Source organism: Ursus maritimus, unplaced genomic scaffold, assembly GCF_017311325.1.
Source record: "Ursus maritimus isolate PB19 unplaced genomic scaffold, ASM1731132v1 scaffold_29, whole genome shotgun sequence".
NCBI classification, from domain to species: domain Eukaryota; kingdom Metazoa; phylum Chordata; class Mammalia; order Carnivora; family Ursidae; genus Ursus; species Ursus maritimus.
This window is the reverse complement of record NW_024425452.1, coordinates 15,096,214-15,119,292: the sequence shown is the minus strand read 5'-3', so window position 1 is coordinate 15,119,292 and position 23,079 is coordinate 15,096,214.

Below are 23,079 nucleotides of genomic sequence, written 5' to 3'. Positions count from 1 at the left end.
ATTTTGTAGTGAATAATTAACTGGATTGTTCCTCCAATCAATTGTAGTGGTTAAAAACAAAATCACTTTTTTAATTTTAATTTTTATTATTTTTTAAAGATTATTATTTTTTTATTTTTTATTATTTTTTAAAGATTATTATTTTATTATTTTTTAAAGATGTTATTTATTTATTTGTTTGACACAGAGAGAGAGAGAGAGCACAAGCAGGGGGAGCTGTAGAAGGAGAGGGAGAAGCAGACTCCCTACTGAGCAGGGAGCCCGACATGGGGCTCGATCCCAGGACCCTGAGATCATGACCTAAGCCGAAGGCAGACACTTAACTGACTGAGCCACCAGGCGCCCCCAAATTCACTTTTTTTTAAATAAAGAAATAAATAATCCATGATGGTAATGACGATGATTCAGATGATGATTCACCGTGCTCAAAATAAAAAATATCAAGTAAAACAATGACTAAATTTTTGCATTATTAACCTTAAAACATGTGCTTTTTAATTTCAGCAAAACATCATCCAGCAAATTAAATATTGACAATTGAAACTGTGTTGGCTTTACAATTTTGAGTTTAATATGTAAACGTGCTTAGGTTTTACATGGGTGTCTTAGCTACACTCATGTAAAAATTATCACAATTATTACATTGACATCAAAATGATCTACATCCACTCTGGGATCCTTGATGATTTTCTTCCTCTTAAAGACTTCTTTGAGTTACTCAAATTTGAGAAATACTAGTCTAATCATGAAAAAGATTAGCAGTAAATCTTTTGATTTATAATGCTACCATAATAAATGTTATGCATAGGAACTTAAAAGTTTTTGACAAATTTAGAAATTAAAAATCAATTTAAATTATTAAAATTTTACATTTAAAAAATCAATTATTACTTTGTTTCAGTAATTATTTTATTTGAATTGGAAATAATGGACTTTCATGATAGCGTTAATTCCAGAATGCACTGGCTTAGGAATAGAAGTACTAGCCTTCAGAGTATTTACTTTGTGGGAGATAAACAATATTATTTAAAAGCACTCTTCCAAATGGCTCATGGTTATTTAGAACATGCACTAACCCAAATGCATTTATAAAATATTAAGAAAAATGTGTTTTAGTAGTTGTATCTTTTGAGAGATAAATATAATACTTTCATCACTAAGACATTTTATATATTTATCTCTTAGTCATATGTACATAAACTGAGCAACAATTTTCATCTCTGTTGGACACATAATTTTTAATGAACTGTTTAAAATTTAACAGCTGCCTTGAAATCAATGAAACACATGGAAAAGTGGTAGAGAAAACTGAAAAGCCAAAAATATTTGTTAATGACTCAAGGATATACTTAATGAAGCACTTAAAGATTCAAAAGCTAAATGCCATGACATTAGATACATAATGAAAACTATTAATATGAAATTTTAAAAATGTATAATAAAAATATATTCTACTTTTATATATAGTCAAACGGAATTCTGTTCAAAAATCTAACTAAAGTATTTAGCAGATACTCATGCTTAAAGGGTTTTTTCCCCTAAAAAAAATTGTATGTTCTCATCATAAAAGCCCCAGGTGAGGCAATGTTTCATATTTGATATTAAAATTTGGAAATGAAATCAATTCAAATTAGGAAGTGAGAATCTTGTGACCCCTAAGGGTGGGGACTGAAAGTTCTAACTTAGGTTTTAAACTTCCAGCCAGTAACTGGGATTGTCTTCTGAAGTATCTGTCCTAGATGGGTACCATGGAGAAGACAAAGGAAAACAGAACCAGAGTTGCATCAGGATTCAGTCTTACTACATTTCATAATTTAATAAAAAGAAGGGCATTTTACTGAAAATAGCTGGAAGAACATACTATCAGAATATAAAACAATCCCTCCCAACATTGTACTGACTAATGTTTCTAAACCACATGGTCCTTATTTTTCTCATCTTGCAGCAGGTTGGCCCCACACAATCAATGGTGTTAGGGCCAGTGCTTGGAAATCACTGTGCTGGACGAAAATGTTCAAAGTGATAAAATTCTGTGCTTCTTGTATCCCATCTCTCCTCCAGTCCATTCCACGCTTGGCATCCAATAAACTTGTTAAATGAATCAATGACTAAGTAGATAGATACACATTTCTTCTTGAGTCCAAAGAATAGCTGAGCCTAAGTCTTTTGCAGTTAATTAAAGAGAAGTGATATGGAAGGCAGCAGATGGGCCGGGCCACTCATAGGTTTGGGAACAGAAAAAAGAGCTGAGAATCTAGTTTCCACCTCTCCTCCCCCATGTTCCCTGATCTACTGCTCAGTTATCTTACCTAAGGCAGATGTATGTCTGTAAAGTAGCAGAACCTTGCTGGAGAGGATGGCCTCGGAGCTGCTGGGGTCTACTTTACTCTTCAGGGACTGAAGGTAGTAGCAGAGCATGTGGGTCTCTCTCTTCTGCAAGCACCAGTGGGCAAATCCACAGAAGGGTTGATGCCCGTTTTCTATTTCATTCTGATTTTGTCGTAGAAGATGTGTGTTTCACAAGAAACAACAGGTGTTGGCGAGTTTGCAGAGAAAGGGGAACCCTCCTGCAGTGTTAGTGGGAATGCAAACCGGTGCAGCCACTCTGGATAACTGTGTGGAGATTCCTCAAAAAGTTAAAATAGAGCTACCCTATGACCCAGCGATTGCACTACTAGGTATTGACCCAAGGAATGTAAAAATACTAATTTGCACTAATTACTAATACATGCACCTTGATATTTATAGCAGCATTATCAACAACAGCCAAATTATGGAAAGAGTCCAAAGTTCCATTGACAGTTGAATGGATGAAGAAGATGTGGTATATAGCTATAATGGAATATTACTCAGCCATCAAAAGGAATGAAATCTCACCATTTGCAATGACGTGGATGGAGCTAGAAGGTAATATGCTAAGTGAAATAAGTCAGTCAGACAAAGACAAATATCATGATTTTACTCATATGTGGAATTCAAGAAACAAAACAAATGAACAAAGCGGGGGAGGGGGGGAGAGGCAAACCGGGGCGCCTGGGTAGCGCAGTGGGGCGCCTGTCGTTAGGCATCTGCCTTCGGCTCAGGGTGTGATCCCGACGTTCTGGGATCGAGTCCCACATCAGGCTCCTCTGCTGGGAGCCTGCTTCTTCCTCTCCCACTCCCCCTGCTTGTGTTCCCTCTCTCGCTGGCTGTCTATCTCTGTCAAATAAATAAATAAAATCTTTAAAAAAAATATTAGTTTCGGGTATAGAATTGAGTGATTCAGCACTTACCTACAAGTGCCCTCCTTAATTCCCATCATCTATTTAACCCATCCCTTACCTGCCTTCCCTCTGGTAATCATCAGTTTGTTCCTATAGTTACGAGGCTTTCTTGGTTTGCCTCTCTTTCCTTTTTTCTCTTTTTTAATTTTTTTTAATTTTTATTTTTTTAAGATTATTTATTTATGTATTTGACAGAGATAGAGACAGCCAGCGAGAGAGGGAACACAAGCAGGGGGAGTGGGAGAGGAAGAAGCAGGCTCATAGCGGAGGAGCCTGATGTGGGGCTCGATCCCATGATGCCGGGATCACGCCCTGAGCCGAAGGCAGACGCTTAACGACTGCGCTACCCAGGCGGCCCATATACCTGAAACTAATATTACACTATATGTGAACTAACTGGATTTAAATCAAAACTTAAAAAAAAAAGAAAAAAGAATTGGCACATGACAAACGGGACATGGGAGAATAGAAGAGGGGAGGGAGGGAGGAGAATGCAGCATCAAATGATTTGGATTTGTTTTGGGGTTTTTTTTACTAACCTATGTTTTATTCCAAAATGCATTTTTTGGTACATTATTTTTAACTTCTGTAGCAGTACATCACTTTGGGCTTAACTATCACGTTTTGGTTTTTCTTTTAAGATTTATTTATTTGACAGAGAGAACAAGCAGGGGGAGTGGCAGGCCGAGGGAGAAGCAGGCTCCCCGCTGAGCAGAGAGCCTAATGTGGGACTTGATCCCAGGACCCTGCGATCGTGACCTGAGCCGAAGCCAGATGCTTAACCAACAGAGCCACCCAGGCGTCCTGGGCTTGACTATCATCTTACACAAATGAAAATAACAGAACAACCGGGGCGCCTGGGTGGCACAGCGGTTGAGCATCTGCCTTCGGCTCAGGGCGTGATCCCGGCGATCTGGGATCGAGCCCCACATCAGGCTCTTCCGCTATGAGCCTGCTTCTTCCTCTCCCACTCCCCCTGCTTGTGTTCCCTCTCTCGCTGGCTGTCTCTATCTCTGTCAAATAAATAAATAAAATCTTTAAAAAAAAAAAAAAGAAAATAACAGAACAAAACTCTCAATTTTTACTGTTTAAAAAAAGCAAATGCATCTCACAATTTGGAGGGAGAGAATGAAGGGAAATCCACTCCTTTACACAACAGCCCACTTTTCTAGCAGTTAAAACTTTGTTCTCCGGGGTGACACTTGCTCCTCTCGCATCTGCCTCTAGCCCTGCTTTTCAGGGTCAACCCCCCCATGTGCCCTGCATGGCCAGCATTCCTAAGCCAGTTATACACATCTACTCCTCACTTCTTCTGTGTTGTTGTTCTGTTAGCATGGGATGCCAGTCTGCAAACTGGTATTCTTTTTTTTTTTTTATGATGTTTAAATTTTTTAAATTTTCACTTTGAAATAATTCAGAGTTATAAAAAAGTATAAAGTAGCACCAAAACTTAGCTATCGAGCTTCATCAGCTGACCCCAAAGACAGTGTCCCACTGATGTCTTTCTTTGTCATCCAGGATCCCAGGGTACATTTAGCTGCCGTGTTTCCTTAGTCTTCTTTATATAAGACAGCTCCCAAGCCTTCCTTTGTCCTTTGTGTCCTTGACACTTTTGAAGACCGCTAGCCAGTTGTTCCGTAGACTGCCCATGTTTCCTCACAATGAAATTCACATTGTACAATTTTGGCAAGAGTATGTCCTTCCAGAAGACGTGCCCATTCCTGCATTCTTCCCACCCAGACTTAGATTATTTCAATCTCGGGTTTGGGGAAGATGGTTTTGCTCTTACATTGGGGAACCAGGCAATAGATGGAAGATGTGTAGGAAGAAGGTGATGCACTCAGTTTTGCAAATGAGGCATCAGGGTGCCTGTGGACCTGTTCACATGGAGATACACATGAGGACTTGGGCAGTTAGGATTTGCCACTTGGGAGATACCTGAAGCAGTTCTTCTGTGCGTGCCTGGAAATTCTGTAATTTCTTCCATCCCCTCCATGCACTTTCTTTTTATTTCTCTAAAATCAGTCAGTTCGTTATGAACAAAGATAAAGACTATAATTCTAACTCATTAAAACACAATGTGCTATCACCCAGAACCAGCCTCTTCTCATGCCGAACATTTCTTTATAAGAAGAGAGATTTAGGACTTTTTTTTTTTTTTATAGAATTAAGGTAGACTAATTCACTTCAAAATAAAATAGCAGTTTGGTGCTGGTTAAACTTTTAGGCACTGGATCAGACATTCCCTATCTGAACGGTTATTTTTATAAAATCCAATTCTTACTGATAAAAGATAATCTTGCTTCAGAATACAGATGCATTTGATATGTGGAAGTAATTACTGGCACCAAAAATGTTGGCAGCACTTCCTCTCACCAGCTGACAGGAGAGACGAAAAACAACACTCAAATGGATGACTTATGGGTAAAGTGAAACTGGAATTCTAATCTTTTTAAAACAAAAAATGAGTTCTTTTTTTCTAATTATGAAGTATATCTTTATTATAAAAATTAGTACAAAATATGATGAAGAAAGTAAAAAAAACTCTAACACTCTACCACTTAGAAATAACTATTAATTTTTTCTATTCCCCCATGTATTTTTAATGGATATACATTAATGCTTAAAGTTTATTTATATGTGTGTGTTTATATACATTTAAATATGCTTATATATAAACGCGATCATACTACATAAACTATTTTGAGTCTGCAATGTTTTAGTAATTAATTTATCTATACTCATTCTTTGTTTTCTGCTGTTCATGTATGGAAAAGGGAGATCGAATGGATGAGCAGAGATAAAGGGAGGGACTTATTTTTACTCTATGTGACCTCATTCTATTTTATTGTTTTTTTTTTTTAAAGATTTTATTTATTTATTCGACAGAGATAGAGACAGCCAGCGAGAGAGGGAACACAAGCAGGGGGAGTGGGAGAGGAAGAAGCAGGCTCATAGCAGAGGAGCCTGATGTGGGGCTCGATCCCATAACGCCGGGATCACGCCCTGAGCCGAAGGCAGACGCTTAACCGCTGTGCCACCCAGGCGCCCCTCTATTTTATTGTTTTTAAGATTTACTTGAGAGAGAGAGTGTGTGCTTGTGCACAAGCGGCGGGGGGCGGGGGGGGGGTGGACAAAGGGCAGAAGGAAAGGGAGAGGGAGAGAATCTCAAGCCGACTCCCCGCTGAGCACAGAGGCAGACGCAGGTTCGACACAGGGCTCGATCTCATGACCCTGAGACCATAACCTGAGCTCAAATCAAGAGTTGGACGCTTAACCAACTGAGCCACCCAGGCGCCCCATATGTGACCTCATTTTGGCTAGGCACACCAAAACTGTGTACATGTGTCACGTGGGTAATGAAAAACAAAAACTATTTAAAATCAGAATACAGGCTACATTTTTAACTTTTAACAACACACACTTAAACCGTCTGCTTAATAGCTTTTCGAGCGGTACAGCAACCCAACATGTCTGCCAAAGCTAAATCCTAAGGCTACACTTGGCAATATCTCGGTCAAGTGCAGCTGGTGTATCTGATCTGACCGCTGAACATTCAAGGAATGTAAATTTACCCACAGGCTTTTTAATGACCATTAGCGGAAATATTCTCCTAAACAGAACTTTTACTTTTGGATTCAAGTCTCTTCATCTTTAGACTTTTGTTCCCTGAGAGAAAGTTTGCCCCATGCTCTTCATATCTTTGTGAAATAAACTCCACGGTTCTTTAAAAACAGGGCCACTCCTGGGGAGGGTGGCCCTATGATTTGTCATCCAACTAAGTACACTTTTGCTGGGGGGTGTATAATTCTGGAGTAAACCAGACCCATCCCATGCAAAGTACACTGAATAATCACCCTACTTATAAGGCTTTTCAACTACTATGATTTTAGGGGACAGCTTTTTTTTTTTTAATTTCAATATTTGTGAAACAACAACTAGGTGCTGTAGGAGTCAGAAAAAAATATATGACCCACGGTCTGGGCCTTCGAGGAGATTACCAGCAAGATACCATGCTGTGCACTGTGCAATTTGTAAAAATGAAGAATATACAGTCTTACTCTCAAAAATGTGCAAGACAGGACCAGTGGCAATGAATGACAATATAAGAAATGTCAAGGCCAATAACAGTAAATAACACCAAATATTGCTTTCTTAATGCCTTTCACATAATCTATTTTTCTGCATAATACTCAAGTGAAATTAAGTATTATTATCTTCACTTTAGAGTTGAAGCTGAAAAAAAGTCATAGGATTCTCCCAAAGTCACGAGCTAGTACAAGACTGAGACAAAACCAAAAATTTTAACATGACCCGATGTTAATCCTGAGTATCCACCACTTGTATACGTGACACACTATATGGAGAAGCACCAACTTGGTTATAGGGGACAGTCAATATTAGCTTAGTATTTTATAGTACAGGTGTGTAAGAATAGAGCAGATACATAGATTAAGAGGTGGAGACTGGGAAGTCAAGGACATATGCCAAAGTCAGAAGGATAAGTCAGATGAGAGGCCAGTAAGAAGGCATGGGGGCACCTGGCTGCCTCAGTCAAAAGAACATGCAACTCTCGGTCTTGGGGTCGTGAGCTTGAGCCCCACGTTAGTGTAGAGATTCCTACAAAAAATAAATAAACTTTAAAGTTTAAAAAAAAAAAGAAGGCATGTAGTTATATGTCTAGATCCACAAATTACTAGGCCTTGCAGAAGAGAAGGGGCACTTCCAAGGGAGGCAACAATTTGACAGGGTCAAACTGTCAATCATTCAGTATGAGTTGCATTCAGTACATAACAGGACTGTATCATTAAAAAAACAAAATCAGATACCAAGATCTGTATATAAAGAGAAATGTGTTGAGACTATTAAATAAGAATCAACACTGAGTGGACTAGAATAACAGCGACACCGATAAAGGGAAAGAAAGCAAGCAAAACAAGCATTTAGTGATGATAAAAGGGGTAGAGTGTTGGAAAAGACGCCTCCAAAGATACCTGCCTGAGAGAATGCTGGTAAGTGCAGAAATATGGAGGAGCATTGGGAAAGCCACCTTATTCAGGTAAAGAAAGTGTATTAGTAAAAAAAGAAAAAGAAAAAAGAAGAGAAGACAAGAGGGGAAGGGAGGGCAATTGGAGGGGGGGGAGGAGAGGAGGGAGAGAGGAGAGGAGAGGAGAGGAGGGGAGGAGGAGAGAGGAGAGGCGAGGCGGGCAGGGCGGGGCGGGGCAGGGAGGAGGAGAGTATTAGTTACTTGGGCTGCCATCACGTAGTACCATAGACTGTGTGTCTTAAACAAGAGAAATGTATATCCTCACAGTTGTGCAAGCAAGTAGTCCACAATCAAAGTATTGCCTGGGTTGGATTTTTTTGAGGCCTCTCTCCTTGGCTTGTAGATAACCACCTTCTCTCATGTTTTCACTTAGTCTTTCCTCGCCCCTGTCCCAATCTCCTTATAAGGACAACTGGTCAGTAGATTAGGGCCTGCCCATTAGACCTCATTTTACCTTAATCACCTCTTTAAAGATCATATTTCCAAATATAGTCACATTCCAAGGCACTGGGAGTTAGGACTTCAACATTTGAATTTTGGAAGGACAAAATTCAGCCCATCACAGGAAGAGACATGGGGGGGGTAGTATTTTCATTTTAGCCTTTCATAATTTGCAGTGAAATTAGATTACTGAAGTAGAACTACTTAGGAAGCAGTTGGAGATACCCAACAGAATTTACATACTGAAAGATATTAGATAAAGCTATAAGACTCTATGTATTTAGCATGTAATAGCAAGATATCATGCTGGGTGTTGTGCAATTTGTAAAAATGAAGAATATACAGTCTTACTCTCAAAAATGTACAATATAATGAGAAATACACACACACACACACACACACACACACACCAGTCACTTGGTCCTCCCCTAAGATGGGACACATCTCCTCTAAGAAGAAAGTTACATCAGATGGTGAAAAGGAATAAGCAGAGGGTCAAGGAATGAGGCCTGGGATAGTTTCTTCTATCGTTAGTGGTGGCTTTTGCCAGTACTTGATGTTTTCCTTGGACGATCTGTGAGGACCAAGTGACTTGAGTACTTGAGAACTGATCATAAATCATTTAGTATTGGTTTTGAGCAATGCCAGTAAATGTTGGATCAGACTCAGGGTTTAAACTGGTCAAGATCTTGCAGAAACTGTTTTATTACTTTTTTAAAACATAAGGAGAAACACCTGCAGACCCCTTGTAACTATCTTAGGGATGGGGTGCCTGAGTGGCTCAGGCAGTTAAGCGTCTGCCTTTGGCTCAGGTCATGATCTCAAGGTCCTGGGATCGAGCCTCACATCGGGCTCCCTGCTCAGTGGGGAGCCTGATTTTCCCTCTCCCTCTGCTGCTTCCCCTCCCTGCTTGTGCTCTCTCACTCCCTCTCTCAAATAAATAAATAAAATCTTAAAAAAAAAAAAAAAAAAAAACGGTCTTAGGGAATGAGGATTCATGGGGAGGTTGTGCTCGAAGCTGCTGCCATGGGCAGGCTAAGCTGTAGGGTCCTGAAAGTTCCATCTGCCCAGGAGCACCTCCCTACCCAGCACACCGCTTCTGCCTAGAACCTCCACTCTCCCAGGCCGGTGCGCCGTTAACTCCAGGACGCCCCTGTTTCAGGCTGGGAATGTCCACTGACTCACAATACTACCGGTTAGTTAGTGGAACTGTGAGAGAGGTAAGTACACTTTGACAAACGAGAGAAACTGAATTGTTAACATGAAGGAAAGCTGGGTGGTGGACAGCCAGGAACTCGGGCGCTGTCTTTGGAACTCTTCTGCAAATCTAGAATAACTTCCAATTTTGAAATTTGTTAACAAAAAAACATAAAGTAGGGAAACGTCTAGGAAATAATGTTACTGAAAAAAAAAGCAAAATAGAGTTTTATACATAAAATGGTCACAAACATGTAAAAAGTTATATACCAATATGTAAAGTTATATATACCAATATATTGCCCATGGTTATCTCTGAGCGGTGGAGTTAAAGGTCATCTTTATATTTTCACTTTACACCCTTCTATAACCTCCAGATTTTCTTGAGAATTTTTAAATTTCATAAGAAAAAATATAAAAATTACAGAAAAAATAAAGAAACAAAACTCCTTCTAAATGCTCACTGCCTTACTTCAGACCCCTCAATGCCTCTGGGGAGCGCTGAGGGTGCCGTCCAGACTTTGCAGCACGGCAGACGAGGGGCCTCGTGGAATCTGGGCTCTGCTCTCCTATGAAGCCTCATCTCTTGCCCTCTTCCCTGCTGGTCATCCAGAACCACTTAGAGGCCGCCAGCCTACCTCGTCCAAGTAGGACGTCCTCGATGTGGAGAGCCCTTTCCCAAATCCTCCCCTGGTTAAGGGCTCCTCCCCCACGATTCAGCTAGGACCTCCTTTGCATCCACTCCACCCAGCGTGCCACAGCATTCGCCTGCTTTTAGCATTTACCTTACATCGATCTGCCTCACTCACTCATCTGTGAGCTCCTTGAGGACAAGAACTCTTACTTTCCATTTTGGATCCTAGCACAGTGCTAGCACAGAGTAGGGCCTCAAACATTTTTTGAATGACACGAATTCCATTCACTACATTCACTATGTCCCCTCTAGCCCAAAGCAACCCACCTTCCCCTAAGCCCCTATATGCAAAGAGAAACTCGCCTCAATCTAGTCATACAGTTCTCCAAAAAGGGGGTGGCTGCCTCCTGCCTGGCATGGACTGATCCAGCAGTCCCGAATTCCCGGAAATTCTCCCCAGGGCACTGCAGTTACTGACCCACAAAAGCTCAAAATGCTGAGGGCAACTTCTCTAGTTGTACCCTACGCTATCGCCCTACAGCTTAAATGCAATCTACCCCATGCGGGAATTGGAAAAGGGTGAAGCAGGAATTTCCTACTCCTCCCAGACCAAGGGAATGCAGTTTCCAGAAGTTTAAAAAGAGAGAGAGACCAGTAAAGTAAGCAGTAAAATTTTCCAAATCTAATGTGTGGCTTCCCCCATATAATACTTTTACAAGCTCAAGGTCCTCTTAAGACAGGACTTGGAGACATGATTTTAAAGCCAGACCTCTAGTACCATGCCCTCAGTGAGCTGGGCTTAGGTTTCACAGACCATAATTTCACCCCTTTGGGTAGCAGAACAAACACTATAAGCAGTCACAACCAACTGTCTTTAATGGACGCTTCAGGCCATGCTCCTAGTGCCTGGCACGGGGCCAGGCACATACCTGGCAAGTAGTAAGCACAAAACTAATCACTGAATGAATACATACTGTCTTTGTTTTGTTTTGTTTTGTTTTGTTTTCTTATTTGCTTCTTTGTATCAATATCGTCATCACTCAGGGAGGAGGGAAATATTCCACAGAGTTCCAGAACTCTTGTTGATGGAAGAGATCTCCTTGTCTGTATCTCAGTCCATAACTAGGCCTCCTCTCCAATGGCTGCACACCCTTTCCCACCTCCTCCACGGGTCCCCTCCCGGCTGAAGCCACTCCCTACAATCCTCTTCAAACCTTGGAAAACATGAAGAAAATAAGAACACAGACACATTGCGTTCGTATGTAGTATTATACTATGTCTCTCAGTATGTCAGATATTTTTATGTTATTGTCAAAAGACATTTTGAGGACACAGCTCTTGTCAAAACATTAAGGTTACGAAGCAGAGTATAAAGAATTTATAAAATATCTTTTGATACAATAGCTTGTTGTTCAAAATAATAAAAGTATTGAGGCAATGGAATGAATTTCTAATAATGACATACTGGTGCTAGGAGAGCAGACAACAGGGGAAGGGGACAGGTTTTTGGAGAACAGGCTCTTCCCAGTGCCCTAGAGCACAGAGCTAAGCCTTAGCTATGCTGTCCACAGGCAGAATCCTTCCTTCATGCTGGTGAACTGACACGGACTCTGAATTCCCATCATGGTCCTCCAAGATCATCAACCTCTATGGCCACGCAGAAGCTGACTCCCAACACTCCCCACCACTTCTGTTCCCAAGGTAGCCTGTGCGTTCCTCCAACACACTGAGCTGCAAATGTCTCAGTGCATATGGGGCTCTCCCCAGGGGATCGTGAGCTCTTTGAAGGCAAGGATTCATTCCACAGCCCCGGCATCCAGCACAGTGGGCCATCTGGGAAGTGTTCAGCGCCTATCTGTACGGTGAGTAAACCCCTCTCCTTCCCTGGGTGCCTCGCTGGGAAGTTCCCACACAAACAGGTTGGACACAGAAAGACTCTGCTTGCCAGATACCTGGGCTCCATGAAGGCAGATTTTTGGCTGTTTTGTCCACTGCTGTGCCCTTGAACAGTGCCGAGCACATATAGTTAACGAACATATTTTGAATAAATGAGTGAATGAATCTGCTCCATTTGAAAGGGTGCTTTCCTGTCCTTTCCATTTCATCTGATGTTCCTGGCAGTCACATACTCTGACCTCGGATTCATCCTCTCAGTGCTCCCTTTTTGTACTAAGTCTCTGAGGTGGTGACTTTTTTTTTTTATTTAAGCTTTTATTTATTTAAGTAATCTCTACACCCAACGTAGGGCTGGAACTCACGACCCCAACATCAAGAGTCACGTGCTCTCCCAAGCGAGCCAGCCAGGTGCCCTGATGGTGGTGACCTGGGGCCTACAATCACATATCTCCTGGAACTCACTGGCCTGCTAGTTCCCATTCCTGGTCCTTTGAGTTGCCTTCTCCCTTCTTTTGGTTCCCTTCTTCCTCCTCCTCCTCCTCCTCACCTTCTCCCATTCTCCATTTAATCATTTGAGACAAGCAAAAAAGTACATCATCATGATCATGTCTCCACCACCATTCAGCTCACAAACTAAGATATTACAGTTCCAATTGAGGTCCCCGTATATGTGTCCCCACCCATGCTCTTCCCTGCCTGAAAGTAACTACTATCCTTTACTTTTACTACCTATCTCTATATGTATGTATATATATATAGTATTGTTTGAGGGTTTTTAACTTTTTATTCATTGTATCATACTCAAGTATACCACTGCTACGTGCTTGTTTTCGTTTGGAAACATGGAGCTCTAGCTCCCTCTTGATCACTGCTGTGTTATACAGTATTCCATTGTATAAATGTATCACAGTTGATTAATTCATTTTGCAACTAATTGATACGTGAATGGCTTTCAATTTTTGCTATTATGACAACTGTTGCTATGGACATTTTTGTTACCTTTTAGGCAAGAGTGAAGGGGTTTTCCATTTGGCCCTTGGGGATAAAGTCCAAGATGCTTTTTCATGAGGACTCCAGCAGAGCTAGCCATCTCAGACCCAGGACCCGAGTAGCTCAGGAGCGGGAACTATATTGGGTTGGCAGCGAGACCAAGGAAGAATACATTAAAGTTGTCATCTTTCCAGAACCTCAGCCCTCTGTCCAAAACCTGATTTTCTAATAGCACCACACTGCCCTGTTATAAGATGTTCCTCTAGCTTCCTGGCAGTCCAAGAGTAGGACTGGAGAAAGCAATATCTGGATTGATTCAGGACCATATTAAATGTTAGAACCAAAAGGCAGAACATATATAATATTTTTAAGTTGTGCCTGGGGGGTGGGGCGCCTGGCTGGCTCAATCAGTAGAGCATGAGATTCCTGATCTTGGGGTCATGAGCTCCAGTCCCTTGTTGGGTATAGAGATTACTTAGAAGAAGAAGAAGGAGAAGGAAGAGAAGGAGGAGGAGGAGGAGGAGGAGGAGAAGACGACGACGGTGACGGCCACAGATAGATAGATAAATTGTGCCTGAGGTGGTCTGAAACCATCCAGCAGCAATGGCATCTCCTTTTCACTCTAGCCTTGCTTCCTTGCCTCGCAATTGGCATTTCATTCTGCTTGTCTTTTTTCCCTCCCTTTCCCCCAAATCATTGCTTTTACAGAGTTATCAATCCACATCTTATTCATTTTGGAGATGATATTGACTGTGTAAATGTGGAAAAACAGATTCTTCCGTGTTGGTGGCCAAAAGACATGACAACATAAATTAAAACCTTCATAAATGGGATGCCTGGGTGGCGCAGTCGTTAAGCGTCTGCTTCAGCTCAGGGCATGATCCCAGCGTTGTGGGATCGAGCCCCACATCAGGCTCCTCGGCTGGGAGCCTGCTTCTCCCTCTCCCACTCCCCCTGCTTGTGTTCCCTCTCTCGCTGACTGTCTCTCTCTCTCTCAAATAAATAAAATCTTTAAAACAAAAAAACAAAACAAAAAAATCTTCATAAATGCCCCGGAACCCAGTGTACTACAATTATTCTTAGAGCTCAAGAGGAAAAATAGTGAAAGAAATTCACTTTCCTACCAACAACGTTAACCTTGACTCTGAGGTAGCATTTTTTCCCACCCTTTGGGCATAGACATTTTGATATCATGTTATATTTTTTAAAAAGCCATGATATCTCAATATATTAAAACTTCATGTCCTGAGGCTCAAATCGTAGAATATGTTCTGCCTTTTGGTTCTAATGTTTAATATCTTTATGTCCCACTAGAGGTCGCGGAATTCCTTACAGTCATTTGAGCACCACCTAGCGGCCATTCCGGCAACACTCCCGATTTGAAGGAACCGGTGATGACGTAGCTGCTCCAGACCTAGGAGCAGTGTGAGCCAGCAAGCGCCTCCCCACTGAAGTGGCAATTCCCATAATTCATACAACCTTTCATCAGCCCCCAACACTTCAAAAATGTTCATAGGTTTATTCTAAATCTCACTGAAACTGCAAAGCCAGAAACAAGAGCTGTTATTCTCTTAGAGCCCAAACAGCACTGCACAACCGAAAACAATTTTTGCTCCTGCTTCCATGGGCTCAACTCCTACAGCTCAACAGCCCCTCTTCACAGCACACTTCCTTTTGTGTGTCTCTCAGATCTTTTCTATGATACAGTTCAACATAATCTGCCCTTCTGCATTTGTCAATAGCTGGGCTTCCTTTTTGTTTCCATTTCCAGCCTTTAATTCACAACCTTCTCATGCTCGATTATTTTAATTGCCTCTGGTTGCCTAAGCTATTATTGATTCAAACAGCATATTCCACGGGCGCCTGGGTGGCACAGCGGTTAAGAGTCTGCCTTCGGCTCAGGGCGTGATCCTGGCGTTCTGGGATCGAGCCCCACATCAGGCTCCTCTGCTAGGAGCCTGCTTCTTCCTCTCCCACTCCCCCTGCTTGTGTTCCCTCTCTTGCTGGCTGTCTCTCTCTGTCAAATAAATAAATAAAATCTTTAAAAACAAAAAAACAAAAAAAAAAACAAACAGCATATTCCAGTCTAATTAAAAAGAGTAGCTAATAATCAATGCTTTAAACAATTAACAAGCCATTTTTATTAGTATCAAATCAAAGGTAATTCAAAAATACTTAGTGTCCATTAAAATAAACAAGAAATTAAATTCTTGATGTAAGAAATAATTCTTTTTTTAAAGATTTTATTTATTTATTTGCCAGACAGCACACAGGGAGAGCAGCAGGCAGAGGGAGAAGGAGAAGCAGGATACCCGCTGAGCAGGAAGCCCGATACAGGACTCGATCCCAGGACCCTGAGATCATGACCTGAGCCAAAAGGCAGAGGCTTAACCAACTGAGCCACCCAGGCGCCCCTGTAAGAAATAATTCTTAAATTATAGGAAGTATTGATGGCTTAGCATATGTCAAAAGTTCAGGAATAACAGAAGTAAAATCAGTGAATCGCCAAAGTAATAATTACAGTTTATAATGTACACGCCAAAAAGACAGTTTGCAAATCAGAAACATGGATGAGACTCATTGTTATATTGTTATATATTGTTATAAAGCAGCTCATAGAGTGAGAAAGCAATGACTGTTTATTTTTCACAGTGATTGATTGTAATATTAGAATTTTCCTTTTTTTCTTTTTTTTCTTTTTTTTTTTTAGGTGAGAGAACACAAGTGGGGAGGAGAAGATGGAGAAAAAGAGAGAGAATCTTAAGCGCTCACCTCGGAGACTGACCTGGGGCTTGACTTCACAACCCTAAGATCATGACTTGAGCTGAAATCAAGAATTGGACGCTTAACCAACTGAGCCACCCAGGCACCCCAGTTAACTACTTCCTTGAATTTGGAAACTGCAGGAGGGATTCCTGTACCATGGTGAAAAACCAGATGACTTTCAAGGTTTCTGCCATTAATGAATCTATAATGCTGTGAAAAAAAACCTGTCAGACGTGTTAAAATAAAAAAACAGAGACCAGCCTTGAAAATTCCCGGAGCAGACAAAACCAGCGTAGTCATATAGACAAAGCTCAATTTATTGTATTTTGCAAGACTAACTTGACCTGGGTCATTTCTTGCTTATATCTCTGGAAATCACTGTTTCCCAAGGTCAATATGAGGTCTTCACCAACCAATTCCCTGTCATTTAAGAAAATTCTAATATTGGGGGGCGTCTGGGTGGCTGAGTAAGTAGGTTAAGCGTCTGCCTTCGACTCAAGTCATGATTCCAGAGTCCTGGGATCGAGTCCCATGTCGGGCTCCCTGCNCAGCAGGAAGTCTGCTTCTCTGCTTCTCTGCCCTTCCCCTGGCTCCTGCGTGTGCGCTCTCTCACTTCCTCTCTTTCTCAAATAAAATCTTTTTTAAAAAAATTCTAATATTGGGACACCTGGGTGACTCAGTTGAGGGCTGGGGGCAAAACTAAAGATCCCAATCCACATGATTGTTATGAGAATTAAATGAGAGAACGCACTGCCCTTCACAAGCAGTCCATAGTACTTTCAGACATCTTGGAAACAGACTTTCATTTGCTTCTCTGTGGTTTCCTTCCACGGACTCTGCTTTTACCTGGATTTCTCCCTTTCAGTTTCCAGGTATAAAAAGACCCTAAGCCTCCAACTTCTGACCTCACCCTCTGACCCCACCACTTAACTACATTTTCCTTTCTCTAGTTGAAGTCTCTGTATTTCTGCCAGCCAAGCTTTATAGCAATGCTTCCCAAACTTTTTCATGGCGTAAACCTCACAGAAAGTGATAAGATATGTACAGCATTGAGCTAAACGGATGATGTTGCTTAAAGCCAACATGTTTTGAAGTCTCTCAGAGGGACAAGTGGGATTGGCCCCCTTGCCCACGACAGCGACCTGCTCAACAAGTTACCCTTACCGACACTCGTTTCTTGCCAGTCCTACTTTCCCAGTCCCTGATCATGCTTGCTGGGGTCACGTCCCCAAAATACTACTTGCACCCAATTCTTATCACATTGTAGTAGATAATATTTTTTAAACTGGCAAAATAGTAATAAATATAATATCCAAGCAAAGTGAGCCTTTGTGCCTCAAGCTCTGTTCCAAAGCATGTATCCACCAATAAGGTAAAACCACGTCTTGATTAATTCATGAGGGCAGCTGCTTAAATTCTGTAATTCACTTGCGTGTGGAAGCACTGTATTCATTCTAAGAGCATTTTCAGATTTATATCAAGACACCATCTTTCATGGCTAAGGAGCTGGGCCACAAAAAGTTTAATGACTTCCAAGGTCACATCTTTACCAGTAAAAGTGAAAAATATTTAGATTTATTGAGCATTTAATATACGCGAGGCCCCGTGTTTAGTACTTTGTGCCATTCCACTAATCAATGCAACAGCGTTCTACTATTTTAGAGGTGCTAATTATACCCACTGCACAAATGCAGAAATTGAGGCTTAAAGAGATTGGTTCCAAACTGGCACCAATTTAGCCGAAACTTTGGAACTAGCGACGAAGAGAAGCTATGGCAGAATAAACTATTTTTATCCTACAAGATATTATTTTAATAAAGTCTACAAAGACACCCAAAGGAAAGTGGAAGATCGGGGCAAGCAACCAAATAATACAATGCAATTTCTAGGGAACATTTTTTTTAAAGATTTTATTTATTTATTTGACAGAGAGACAACCAGCGAGAGAGGGAACACAAGCAGGGGGAGTGGGAGAGGAAGAAGGAGATTCCCAGTGGAGGAGCCTGATGTGGGGCTCGATCCCAGGACTCCAGGATCACGCCCTGAGCCGAAGGCAGACGCTTAATGACTGAGCCACCCAGGCGCCCCTATGAGGAACATTTTTTTCCAAAGATTTTAAGTAATCTCTCCACCCATTGTGGGCCCGAGATCAAGAGTCATATGCTCTACCAACTGAACCAGCCAGGCGCCCCTATGAGGAACATTTTTGGGGTGAATTATCTGTGTAGTTGAATCAAATCTGTGCTTTATTGTATACGCTTCAATAACTTTGGACTTCATCCTAAATAAATGGTCACTTTAGTCGGTCCCCATAAGCAACTGTAGCTGCAAAAAATTGTCACAGTGATCATTAGATTAGGTAAAACTAAAAATTCTGATTTTTTTAGGGCTGACATTACTGGCACTTTAGTGAAATGAGTTCTTCATCCTTGACTCTGTAAGGTCTTTTGGGTTTGTTTTCTAGAGACAGAGATGGAATTTGGACCAAAAATCTAAATACATCGCAACAGTCCTGAACATATGGCCAAGTTTTTGTGTTGAGATGTTTGCCCACGTGAAATTGCTGTTGTCTTCCAAGAAAGCTTTGGTTCCTTGGTTTATTTATATTGACCACATTACAGCTATTCAATATTTAAAGTAAAATGGAAATTTTGATGCATTCTACTCAAAAAATCTGCAAATTGCAGATTTTGGTTTTTGGTGTCTCATTTGTTTGAGCTCCTTATAATAGTCCTGAGCCTGAAAATTAGTTAGGTTTCTGGCTGTTCCTTTTTTTATTCTCTTTTTCTTATAATTTAAAAATCAAAATATGTGACTTAATTCTACTTTTGTAAGAGTGGGCAAGAAGCCCATTTCCTGTTCATGCTGAGCTGACCGTATTCTGACAGGACACTAAGGAAGAACTGGACGACATACTGGCAGGAGAAAGTCAATTGGAAAAAAATAAAGTGTACTTGTATTTGGAAAATGAGTCAGTGTCTAGGAACCAACTGCATTCAACACACAAAATTTGCTCCAAATGAACAAATTGAAAATGCTTCAAGAGAAGCTGCATAATGAATATATCTGAAGCACAAAATGCTTCATAAAGAATTCTGTTTAAGTGCAATGATATCTATTTCCGGAGCATCTCTAGAATAAATTGATAGATTTTTTAAAAGCAGAATACATATGGGGAGCCTGGGTGTCTCAGTCGTGAAGTGTCTGACTCTTGGTTTCAGCTCAGGTCATGATCTCAGGGTCGTGAGACTGAGCCCCGCGTAGAGCGCCATGCTAACCACAGCGTCTGCCGGAGATTCTTACCCCTCCCTCTTCCTCCCCTTCTGCTCCTCCACACCCTCCTCACCCCCGCCACCTTCTCATGCTCTCTCTAAAATTAATAAATAAAATCTTAAAAAAGAAAACACCTAAAATACATAAATCAAATCACTAAATGCATTCAGAACTTTCCTTTGGAACTGCAAAGTCTGCACGCCTAAATGTGTTCTAGTAAGTGGCTGAGTGTCCACCCTAAACCAAAGTCACACACACACAAATTTTTTGCAGGAGCGAAATTTTACTAGCACACGCCAATACACCAAACAAGGAACAGATGCATCAGAAAGACTTTATATTAAAGAACTTGAAAAACCAAGAAAAAAAAATCAAGAATTATCCTCCTTTTTAACGTGATAATTAAAGTCATATTATCGTTTCCCTCCCCAAAGTAAAAGATGAAGAAAGATTAGAAGAGGGTAACACCCACAACCTGATGACCTGGAAAATGCTGTAAAATGGCCTGAACATTTATTTGCCCAGATGGCTTAGTAAAGAGGCCAACTCAGGTCTTTACCAGAGATTAAGTTGCTTCTCAGGGTCACCAGGTCAAATGCAGAGCCAAGGCTATTAAGATAGTAGCTGAGGTTATTCACAATGGCGTTTGAGAGCATTTACAGCACTGTACAGCTTACAACTGCTTTTGTAGACGTTAATTACCTGATCCTCACAACAATCCTATCAAGTAGGTGACATGCATCACTATTACTTTTCCATTTTATAAAAGAAACCAGAGTCTGAGTCTCCCGATAGCCCAACTTTCTCTCCTTCACTTATTAGTCCCAACCCTTAAATTCTACATCCTTATAAGATTTCGAGTGTTTTAACAAGCTTAGATCACCCCTTGCCATGTTAGTATCAAAGACACTGCATCTGTTCACCGATTTATTCAATAACAAGAAGATGCAGCTGGCTCTGTCATTATATTCTGTGAAATAATCAGTTGAGTATTTAAGAAGATGATGAGCACTCCAGAACCAATGAAAAAGAAAATCAATGTAATAAATCAGGGGACCAAAATAAAGGCAGATCACTCCCCTGACGACAACCATTTACTAGACCAGAAAACTACCAAATGAAACACATGGCTTGGGCATCATCATAAATCTGCACTACAGAGGGCTCTAGGCACCACACTGCCCTGCACTGCAGGAAACACTAAAATACTTCCATAGCAACTGTAACTAAGGACATCATTGGGATGCTGAAAATGCAAGAGAAGGAAAAAAAAAAAAAGAGCCATAAACGGGACAAACAAGATTGTTTCCCTGATAGAGTGAAGCCCACTATTCACTCCCAGAAAACAAATATTTCGCCACCTGAGGCAGGTTGTAACCAGCTATTTCAGCCAGCCAGAGCCATCCTCCTGATCCATATTCTTCCAAGAAACCAACCAAAGGGCCAAAAACACAAGGAACTCAGAAATGCACATATGGAGCAGGCGGCAGCTTGCTCTAGGCTGATGGATTGGTCGTGAGTCAGGAAAGGAGCCCAGTCATTTAGGAACTTCCAAACCTATTATGGCCAGGCAGGTACTGGCAGGAACACAAAAGTGAATCAGAAATACATTCTGGGGGCGCCTGGGTGGCTCAGTCAGTTAAGCATCTGTCTTCGGCTCAGGTCAAGATCCCAGGACCCTGGGATCAAGCCCCGCATCCGGATCCCTGCTCAGCAGGGAGCTTCCTTCTCCCCTCCCTCTGCCCACCACTCCCCTGCTTGTGCTCACTCTCTCTCTCTCTCTCTCCCTCTTAAACAAATAAAATCTTTAATTAAAAAAAATTACTATACAATCAACTAGAATGTGATAGACCTAAAAAAAAAAAAAGAAATGAAAATTGTTATTAGAGTTTAGATTATTGGAGGGTGTTACGGATTGAACTGTGTCCCCTAACACAGTACGTTGAAATCCTAACCCTCAGGACTTCAGAATGTGACTTTTTTGAAACTAGGGTCTTTGCAAATATCATCACGTTAAAATTAGGTCATAGGGTGGGCCCTAACCCACTAGGGCTGATGTCCCCCGGAGAGAGCAGAGCTTGTAAAGACGGAGACAAACCGAGAAGGTGGGAGCAGACGGCACTGCGGAGCCACAGGCCGCCGAGCATTGCCAAGAGCCACCAGAAGCTGCGAAGGGGCAGCGAGGATTCTTTCCCGGAGCCAACAGAGACGGGATGGCTCTGCTGACACCTGGACTTCAGAACTGTGAGAGAGAAATTTCTATTGTTCTAGACCACCCAGGTTATGGCACTTTGTAACCGCAGCCCTGGGAAACGAATTCAGGGGGAGCGGTGACTTCATGGTAACAGATTACAGCAGGCTTCCTGTAAGCAAGGACGTCTAAATGTAACCTGGAGAACTTGTAGTACAGGGTCGGTACGAATGGGATTTCCTATTTCTATGATAACAGCATCCACCCTTTATTGAGACTCTACTCTGTACCAGGTATTGTACTAGGAATCAGTTCTGTGTAACTGGTGTAGACACGGGCTCAAAAAGGAGTGCATACACACCTCCCCTCCCTAACGGACCCTCATGGCTCCATCCCACAATGGCCGATATGTATACAAGCTTCGGTTTACTAACTGGAAGAGGAAAGAGGGCTTGGGGTTTGTGAAAGGCAGGGAGAGAAAGAGAGAACGGATGGCAAAGCATCTATTCCCCTTCTAGCCTGGCCATGATCTCCATCTAGAAGAGACGGTGGAAAGAAGCTCCAGAACCTCTATGACTTGTTTTGTTCTCATGTGAAACTAGGTGAGGAACCAGTCAAAGAAACTCCGAGAGGCTCTACATGTTTGGGGCTGAGCTGGCTCAAAGGCAGGGGAGGCCATTCTCCCTTCCTCTCCACACGAACACCTCCCAGGGACTAGACCCTTTGGGAGGACTGAGAGTCAACATCTCTGGCCCAGAGAGTGTTCTGATGGTGGACAGTGGCCCTGGAAAAACGCCAGCCTTGGCAAAGCCTCAGCACATGGCCTTGCAAGCAGATGCTGGACATGTGGGAGCTGGGATAGAAGAAAAACAACAGGGCAGAAGCCCACGGCAACTGCAAAAGAAAGACAGATTAGCATGGGAATTTCTTTGAAAACTTCTAGAAATAACTGGAGATACTCTGAAGGGAATGAATTTCTTCCAGTTAAATGGGATGGGGATCCACACCATAAAAACTGGAATATAAAACGAATGTGAGGTAAATACCCAGTAGTGCAATTGCTGGATCGTAGGGTAGCTCTATTTTCAACTTTTTTAAAAGAAACCTCCATACTATTTACCCTGAAGATATAAATGTAGTGATCCGAAGGGGCACCTGCACCCCGATGTTTATAGCAGCAATGTCCGCAACAGCCAAACTATGGAAAAAGCCCAGATGTCCACTGACGAATGAATAAAGATGTAGTGTGTGTGTATACATATATGATGGACTATTACTCAGCCATCAAAAAGAATGAAACCTTGCCACTTGCAATGACATGAAGGTATTATGCTAAGTGAAATAAGTCAATCAGAGAAAGACAATTATTATATGATCTCAC